Source organism: Trachurus japonicus, chromosome 14 (genome assembly GCF_045865225.1).
Source record: "Trachurus japonicus isolate A0001 chromosome 14, Traja_1.0".
Classification (NCBI taxonomy): Eukaryota; Metazoa; Chordata; class Actinopteri; order Carangiformes; family Carangidae; genus Trachurus; species Trachurus japonicus.
Genome location: NC_140920.1, coordinates 7,871,454 through 7,879,222, shown reverse-complemented (window position 1 = coordinate 7,879,222; position 7,769 = coordinate 7,871,454).

Sequence of the window (7,769 nt, the reverse complement as noted above, 5' to 3'; positions counted from 1 at the left end):
AAAAACACACACAACAAGCAACAATAACACGTTAAAAAAAAACACAACCTGTGATTTTTCACTGTGCAATTGCTGTGTATGATGAGCTGCTGATAAAACGGTGTGTATGGTGTGTGTGTGTGTGTGTTTCCTGCTGCTTTAACCCATAAGGACCCACGGTGACACGGGTGTCACACCGCCTTCAAGTGTCCTGGAAAGCCCCTTACACATATTGATGTTGAACTTTTAACTCGTGAAGTCCCTAAGTGACATCTACTCAACATCCTGGTGCAGTCACATGACTCTCTGTGAATCTCTCTATCCATGACAACATTTCCAAGATGGTGGCCAGCAGAGTTGGCACATTTCACAGAGGCAGCTACTTTTAAAAACCTTGCTTTCTGTCAATAAAATAAGCCACCACCCATTTCACAATGCAAATCCTTTTATAACATGTCCCTTGTTGTATTTAACCTGTTCTGACCTCATTTTTTGAAGAAACTCATATAAAACAACTTAAGAAAATATTGCTGTGACATATACGTCACATTGGGCCTTAGCCTTAAAAAAGTCTGAAAAAATACCATGTGACGCCTATGTCACAATCAGAAAAATGGCAAAGAACTACTCAATTAAATTAGGTGATTCAGGTATTTTGAATTAATATACTCTATTTTGTTCAATTTAAAACATAATTTAAAAATGTTGACATAAAAATAATGTCAAATTCAATCAATATTTAATAAAATGATATATCAGTCCGGAAATTGAACCACAGATTTAGCAGAGACACTCTTCTCAGTAAATGAACAAGATTTTAGTATCCCATGCTGGTCCCATATTAATGTAATTATGCTTTTTTGCTGTATTTTTTGTAACAAAATAGGATACAATGTTCAGGATGCACTGACGATCATCAGACGTGCAATAGATGTTGTATACAGAACAACAAATACAGCAAAGAAGAATGAGAGTTTACATAAGAAAATATTAGGAAATAAATAAGAAAAGTTAACACAGTCAAACAGTCATGAACCAGGTTTGAGACAAGGGTTCTGGACTGCTGTACTGATGGGAGAGAGGGTCCCATGTGGTGCATTGTGAGAGAAGGACGTTTTACCCAGCTCAGTTCTGACGAATGGAATATGACCCAACTATCAGTTCTGTGAGTGGGTACGAATGTTTTGTGATTTCATAGTTAATAGAGATGATAAATAAAGAGACAATAACTGTGACAGGGCTTTAAAAATGGATAAAAACCAATGCTTTTTTCCCCTTACTGTCAGAAATGACCAGCCGACATTTTGATAAAGAGTGCCGTGATGAGTATTATATGAATCATTGGAAATGAAATGTAAGGCTGAGTGGTAAACAGCATCCAGGGGAATCAAAGTGGAACTAGCAGCTCTTCCATAGATGTCATCTCCATACTCTAAAACTGAGAAAAATAGTGTCTCCAATTTTTTTTCCTGTGGTGAGTAGGGAAACGGTGCTTATTTCTGTATAGAAAGCCAAGTATTGTTCTTAGTTTAGCAATGAGGGTGGTGATATGGTGCTTAAAATTAAGACAACTGTCCATCCAGATGCCAAGGTATTTGTAGTTGCAAAGAAAATTGTGGTTGCACAGCTTTTAAGGCTTCAGTAACTGGTTAAAGCCTTCAATATGAGGCAATATTCGCATTTCTATAGTGTTTGCCCTTTTTTGTTGTGAAACTTGTCTTAAAAAGGTGTTAATAGTAACCAGCAAATTTATAATTTTGATATATGTTATGGAAATGCAAATAAAAGGTCAAATTTGTGTTACAGAGCAAAAGAAAATGTCAAGCCCATTTATTTTCAAGTGACAATTTAAGTTACCAAAAAAGCCCGATGTGACATATATGCAACATTCCAGATCTCTGACAATAGGTGGCGCTATTTCAAAAAAAACTTCAAAAATGTGTTCCATGCATTCCACTTGGTCTGTGTTTCACCCCACTTAATTTTCCTTCAAGGATAAATGGGTCTGGGTTCTTGTGGGTTAATGCAGTGGAGAGAAAATCAGATTATGGGGAACGAGGGAGGAACAGCTTGACGGTCTATAGGACGTGAGAAATATGTTTTGGTAAATACTGTGCACACACAGGAGAACATAACTGGGGTTTAATGGTTTTAATCAATGCTTGAATCCTGCAGTAAAGACACACACACACACACACACACACACACACACACACACACACACACGCTGATGTTATTTTACTGCAGTCAGGTTGAAGCTGCCTTTGCAACGTGCTCCTGTTTAACCTGTTATTTCCCTGTTACCAGGACGTTGCCGTGCGCCTTTGAATGATTGAAGAGAGCTGAGGTTCACATCCCATAACTACACCAGGAGCCACTGTGACTGCAGCACAACACACATATTTTATATGTTCTTCAATAATCGAGAAGCTCTGAGAAACGCTGCTGAAGCTCGTCTCATTCCCTTAATGTAGCGACGTCGACAGTTTTTAGTGGCAAATCATAATTACTTTATTCTTTCTTTAAAGGTCTTTATAATTTAAACTTTATTTAATTTTATTATTATCAATTTATTCAAAATGTTGAAATCCATGAGAAGAAATAAGAAACATCTCAGTGTAGTTTTCCATCTCGTCTCTCAGCTTCTCTCTGGAGCTCTAGTGACAACAGGTCGGTATCAGCCAATCAGAAGAGAGGAGGAGGCTCTGAGTCTCTCTTCTGATTGGCTGACTGGTTTCTGAGAATAAAAAACTCAGAGGAACCAAATCCTGGAAGTTGTTGGATGGATGGATGGTGGATCCAGGTGGTGAGGGGGCGGGGCTTTGTGTGACTGCTGTTGTTGTGACATCACAAAGTGACAGGAAGTCCTGACGGCTGGTTTAAAGGCTCAGTTTCTGAATACAGGCTGTGTGCATTTCTCTGTGGACTGAGGCTTTGATACTTTCACAGCGTTAATATAGAACCTAGAGCTGCTTTATAATCACACTACACATGGACATCTACCTTTATACTGTATGGAGCTTTAACACAAACATCTACCTTTATACTGTATGGAGCTTTAATACAAACATCTACCTTTATACCATATGGAGCTATAATACAAACATTTACCATATTGTATGGAGCTACAAACATCTACCTTTATACTGTATGGAGCTTTAACACAAACATCTACCTTTATACTGTATGGAGCTTTAACACAAACATCTACCTTTATACTGTATGGAGCTTTAATACAAACATCTACCTTTATTTTGAAGAAGCTTTAATACAAACATCTACCTTTATACTGAAGAAGCTTTAATACAAACATCTACCTTTATACTGAAGGAGCTTTATAAACATCTACCTTTATTTTGAAGAAGCTTTAATACAAACATCTACCTTTATACTGTATGGAGCTTTAACACAAACATCTACCTTGCAGTCTCTGACTTTGACTATAATTTATTTCTCTTTTTGTCTAAAATGTTCAGTTCCTCTTCCCTCGTTCCTCTTTGCCTCGAGTCGATTCACCAAAAAACTAAATCATTACCCTGTAAATAATAAGCTGTTATGAAATGTTGCTGTTTGATTGATTGTTTTTGGCACTATGACTCTTGAGATACTGTAAATTTACTGAACTGTCACTTTAAGACAGAATCAGGTCTTTACTTCTGAATAATTTCTCACGTTAAGTTTTTGTTGCAGTGAATGTGAAACTTAACACCACCACATCTGTTACTGTACTTTCACAATAAAAGCCGCCCAGTGGTTCCCCTCTTACTTCCCAGTGAAGGCTTTTATTGTGAAACATTCATGTGGCTGTGAAAAGAATCAGAGAACAAAAAAACAGTACAATCACAGCAAAGAGTGAGTGTGATTTCCCTTTTAACTCCAGTGTCATTGTAGTTTCCTGCCCTTAATTTGAAAACTAGGTCACAGTCATGGAGTTTCATGGTGTTTTTCCTCCTCAGGCTCCATTTCCTTATTGAAGTATCAGATAGTATTTTTTACTGTTGTACTGGTTCATACAATGAAATTTAACTTTGACTGTAAAATTCTTGCACATTTACACAATCACTATATATAACAGCAGATAGAAAAGAGCTATTGCTATACATTTACTACAAATTTGTACTTGTAACTCACCTATATGAGAGAGAATAAACCTTTTTAACGAAACAGTTTTTTCCCTGTGAACTTTGTTTCGGTAATTTTAGGTCCAGATATGTAAACATATCTTGTGGCCAGTTCCTATTTACTTTTATTTCTAATACTTTAAAACCATTTTACTGATTTTCTTCTTTACTTTTATCAAAGTAGTGAGTATTTCATTTCAGTTTTCATGTAAATGTGCCTTAAATTTTCTTACAACACTAGCCTACATTTTGTTTGAATTAAAAACCTTGATCATTTTGTAAAATGAAATAAAATATGATACAGTGTTTATTAAACTGTCTTAGGTTTTCGTCATCACACATTATACAGCACACATTTAAACAATGAAATGTTCCCTGTACATTTGTTTACTTCTGGTCTAACAGGGGGGTGCTGTGTTTCATAACTTTAAACATTAAATAAAGGATTTCCACAGTCATATATGTACTTTTTTCTTCTTTCTTTTTTTTAAACTTCCTCTGCATCGTCTGCCCAATCTGAAATCCTCCTTAATAACAGCTGACGTTGCTTCTTTTGTTTCCCACCGGCCTGTGTTTATTCTGACCTTGGGATTTTTCAACACAATCAAAACAAGAGAGAGACAGAGAGGCTCATTACTGACTGAGCTGCTGGTTCTCTCAGCCTCGCTCTTCACACCACAAAGGCCCGGCCCCGGTGCTCCAGTCTGGGCCTGCCTCTACATGAATGTCAGGCTGCTGGAGGAGCCTCATGGTGGGAGAGAGAGAGGAGGGAGAGGGGGGATTCACTTCAGCTTTGTGTAAGTTTAAAGAGACACGTGCTTCCTCCCCCTACTGGAGAGAACCGGTAACAGCAGCTCACTTCCTCACCACATCACAGCTGCATCATAGTGACGACTACTAAACTATAGATTAAATGTTTATACATTATAAATTATTAAGACATCAATTAATCAAATCAATAGTGATTAATAATCATAGTGCTGCAGACATGGAATAAAATAATAATAGAAAAGATATGAATATATAACTGATACCACCAAGGTTCAGGTCTGAAAGGAGCAGGGAGTCTTTCCTGCCATCAGATTCTTTAATACAGAATAATAATAGTTATTAAAGAGTTGCATACTTGCACTTTATACATTACATTACACAATTGTTCGTCCTGCGAATTACTGAATTACTGTAAATGTGTTTTATGTCTCCTTATAATTTTGTACAGATTTTTGTTACTATTTCATTAATATTACTGCTATAGTCTGCTATATAAGTTATTTATTCTCCTAATTATCTCATCTGTATCTGTATCATCTTATTCTATTCTATTGGAGCTGCTGTGACACAATAATCTTCTGCAAAGGATTAATAAAGTTATATTCTATTCTACTCTACTCTATGTGTAGACAAACAATATTAGCCACAGTGGGACAAACATTGTTAAAACAGCGGCAGAATAGAGCTCTGGCATCTGAGACATTATCGGCGTTCAAGTTGGTGCAAGTTGTTTTACTTAGGAATGATCATAATAATAATGATAATAATAGGCTAAAATAGAATTAAAGTTATTTAGGATGATGATTTAGCCTATATGTATTGTAAAGATGTAAGTTTTTTGCTGACTTGTCTTAATGTTCTTCTTCACAGTGAATGGGGATCCCCACAAATGAACAAATAGAGACTCAGTATTTTTCATGCAAATAATCTTCCACATTCACCCAAAATCAACAAACCTCTGTGATTCAACAGATGCACAACCACGATGCCACATGTCTGACTGAGACAGTAGACATTTTCTCCAGTTCAGTTTGTGCAGGGTCAGATACCGGTCAGGTGATTTTGAGCTTGTGGAGTCATATCCAAAGATAAATGAGTCACTCAGTTAGATTTGCATTTGTTAAATGGTTCGAAAAATGTGTGCACAGGAAGTTTAGTGGTGAGGTTTACAAAAAAAGACAACGGATACAGAGCAGAAAACTGCAGAAAACTCAGCACTCAAACTTCCCACAAAATGAGAGACACTGAAGTTACCAGAATAGATTTACTCCCTGCTTTACTTTTTCTTTTTTTGACACCTGGTTTTGACTATTTGGACTATACAAGACAAGAGAAAGGTCCAGTCAGAGGTCTTCTGCAGGTCATCGTATATAGACCCATGTTTTTTCTACCATTGTGGATGTTGCTTTTATTCAGCTTTGTGGTTCAAACGCTCCTTTGCAATCTCTACTTTTTTGATTATAAATGAATTAATGAAGTATATTTCTACCACACAGAGTAAAGTTAATATGTAAATGTTGTATGAATGTTCTTATTGTGCCACTATAGAACTCAAAACTAGTGTTGTGGTAGGCTACTCCAGACCAGTCTTGTCTCTCCGTCACTGTCTCGCTTTTGGTTTCTGTGATGTAATTCAATACGTTACAGATAATTCAAATAGTTGTACTAAAACAACTTGGGTTAGGGGTTAGGGGTGTCACCAGTGTCGACAGTGGGAGGAGACTTCAGCAGGTTCTGTGCTGTGTTCTTCTGTTCAATCCAAACTTTGTTTATATTAAATATGGTTTAGATTTTAGATCAAATCATCTTTTATTTTTAAACTGAAGAGGAATAATGTAAATATCAAGAGACATGATTATTATTTATGAGGACTGGGACTGGATACAGTGATGGACTTGGAAATGGTCTCACATTGGTTTGGTCTCGGGTTTTGTGGTCCTGACCCACACGACTCAAAATGTAAAGATGTTGGATTCATCTTTTAACTTTACATAAAGAAGTAGTGACTTCTCTCCTGTCAGATGAACTACATGTTTCCAATGGATCAGAGTGATGTTGGTAAATAGAGGTCAAATTTTTAAGTGTTGTTATTCTATCTTAAACCAAAGAATTAACATGTGAACATGAATGTTTTCTGTTTAACTGTTTAGAGGTGTATGACTCTTCAAATAATAAGGTTAAGTTAAGATATAATGGAAGTAGCGACTGTTAATTGTCATAGAAATAAGAATAACACGTTGTCCTTCACTCTCACAGGTATTATATCGACAACCTTTTAAGCCCTTTTTATTATCACACATGTGAATCAAAGACTGGATAGAAATGTAACTTATAAAACAACGAACAGTGCGTCTGTTTTGCATAGTTGCATATTAAATGAAAGCTTATCAGCTATTTTAGAAATAAAAAGACACTGCACAGTCGTCACTGCATCCACAAACATACTCCCATTTATTACGGCGCAGGATATTGATATTAAAACGAATTATTCCATCATGTGGTTGAAAATATATTGTATTAAACTGGCAGGGGGAAAAAAACTGCAGTCATGTGACACAGGAGTGGAAACACAGCTGTCATGTGACTGCACTGAATGAGACGTTTCCACTAGAGTAGAAATGTGATTCAACTTGAAAACTTTTATGTTGAATTTACTTTATATTTATAATATATTATATGTTTTTTGTGCATAAAACAATGGTCCATCTCTTTGTTTACGTTCACTAAACATGCAAACATAAAACTGCTCACAGGATTATTGTTTTAATCAGTTGCCATGATGATGTTTCTATAAATTTAGATCATTATGATTAACATAGAACAGGAAATTTCTATTTAATAGCTATAGAAGTGTTGCACCTGTTTTTATGTAGTTATGTTTATGAATTTGTCCATAAT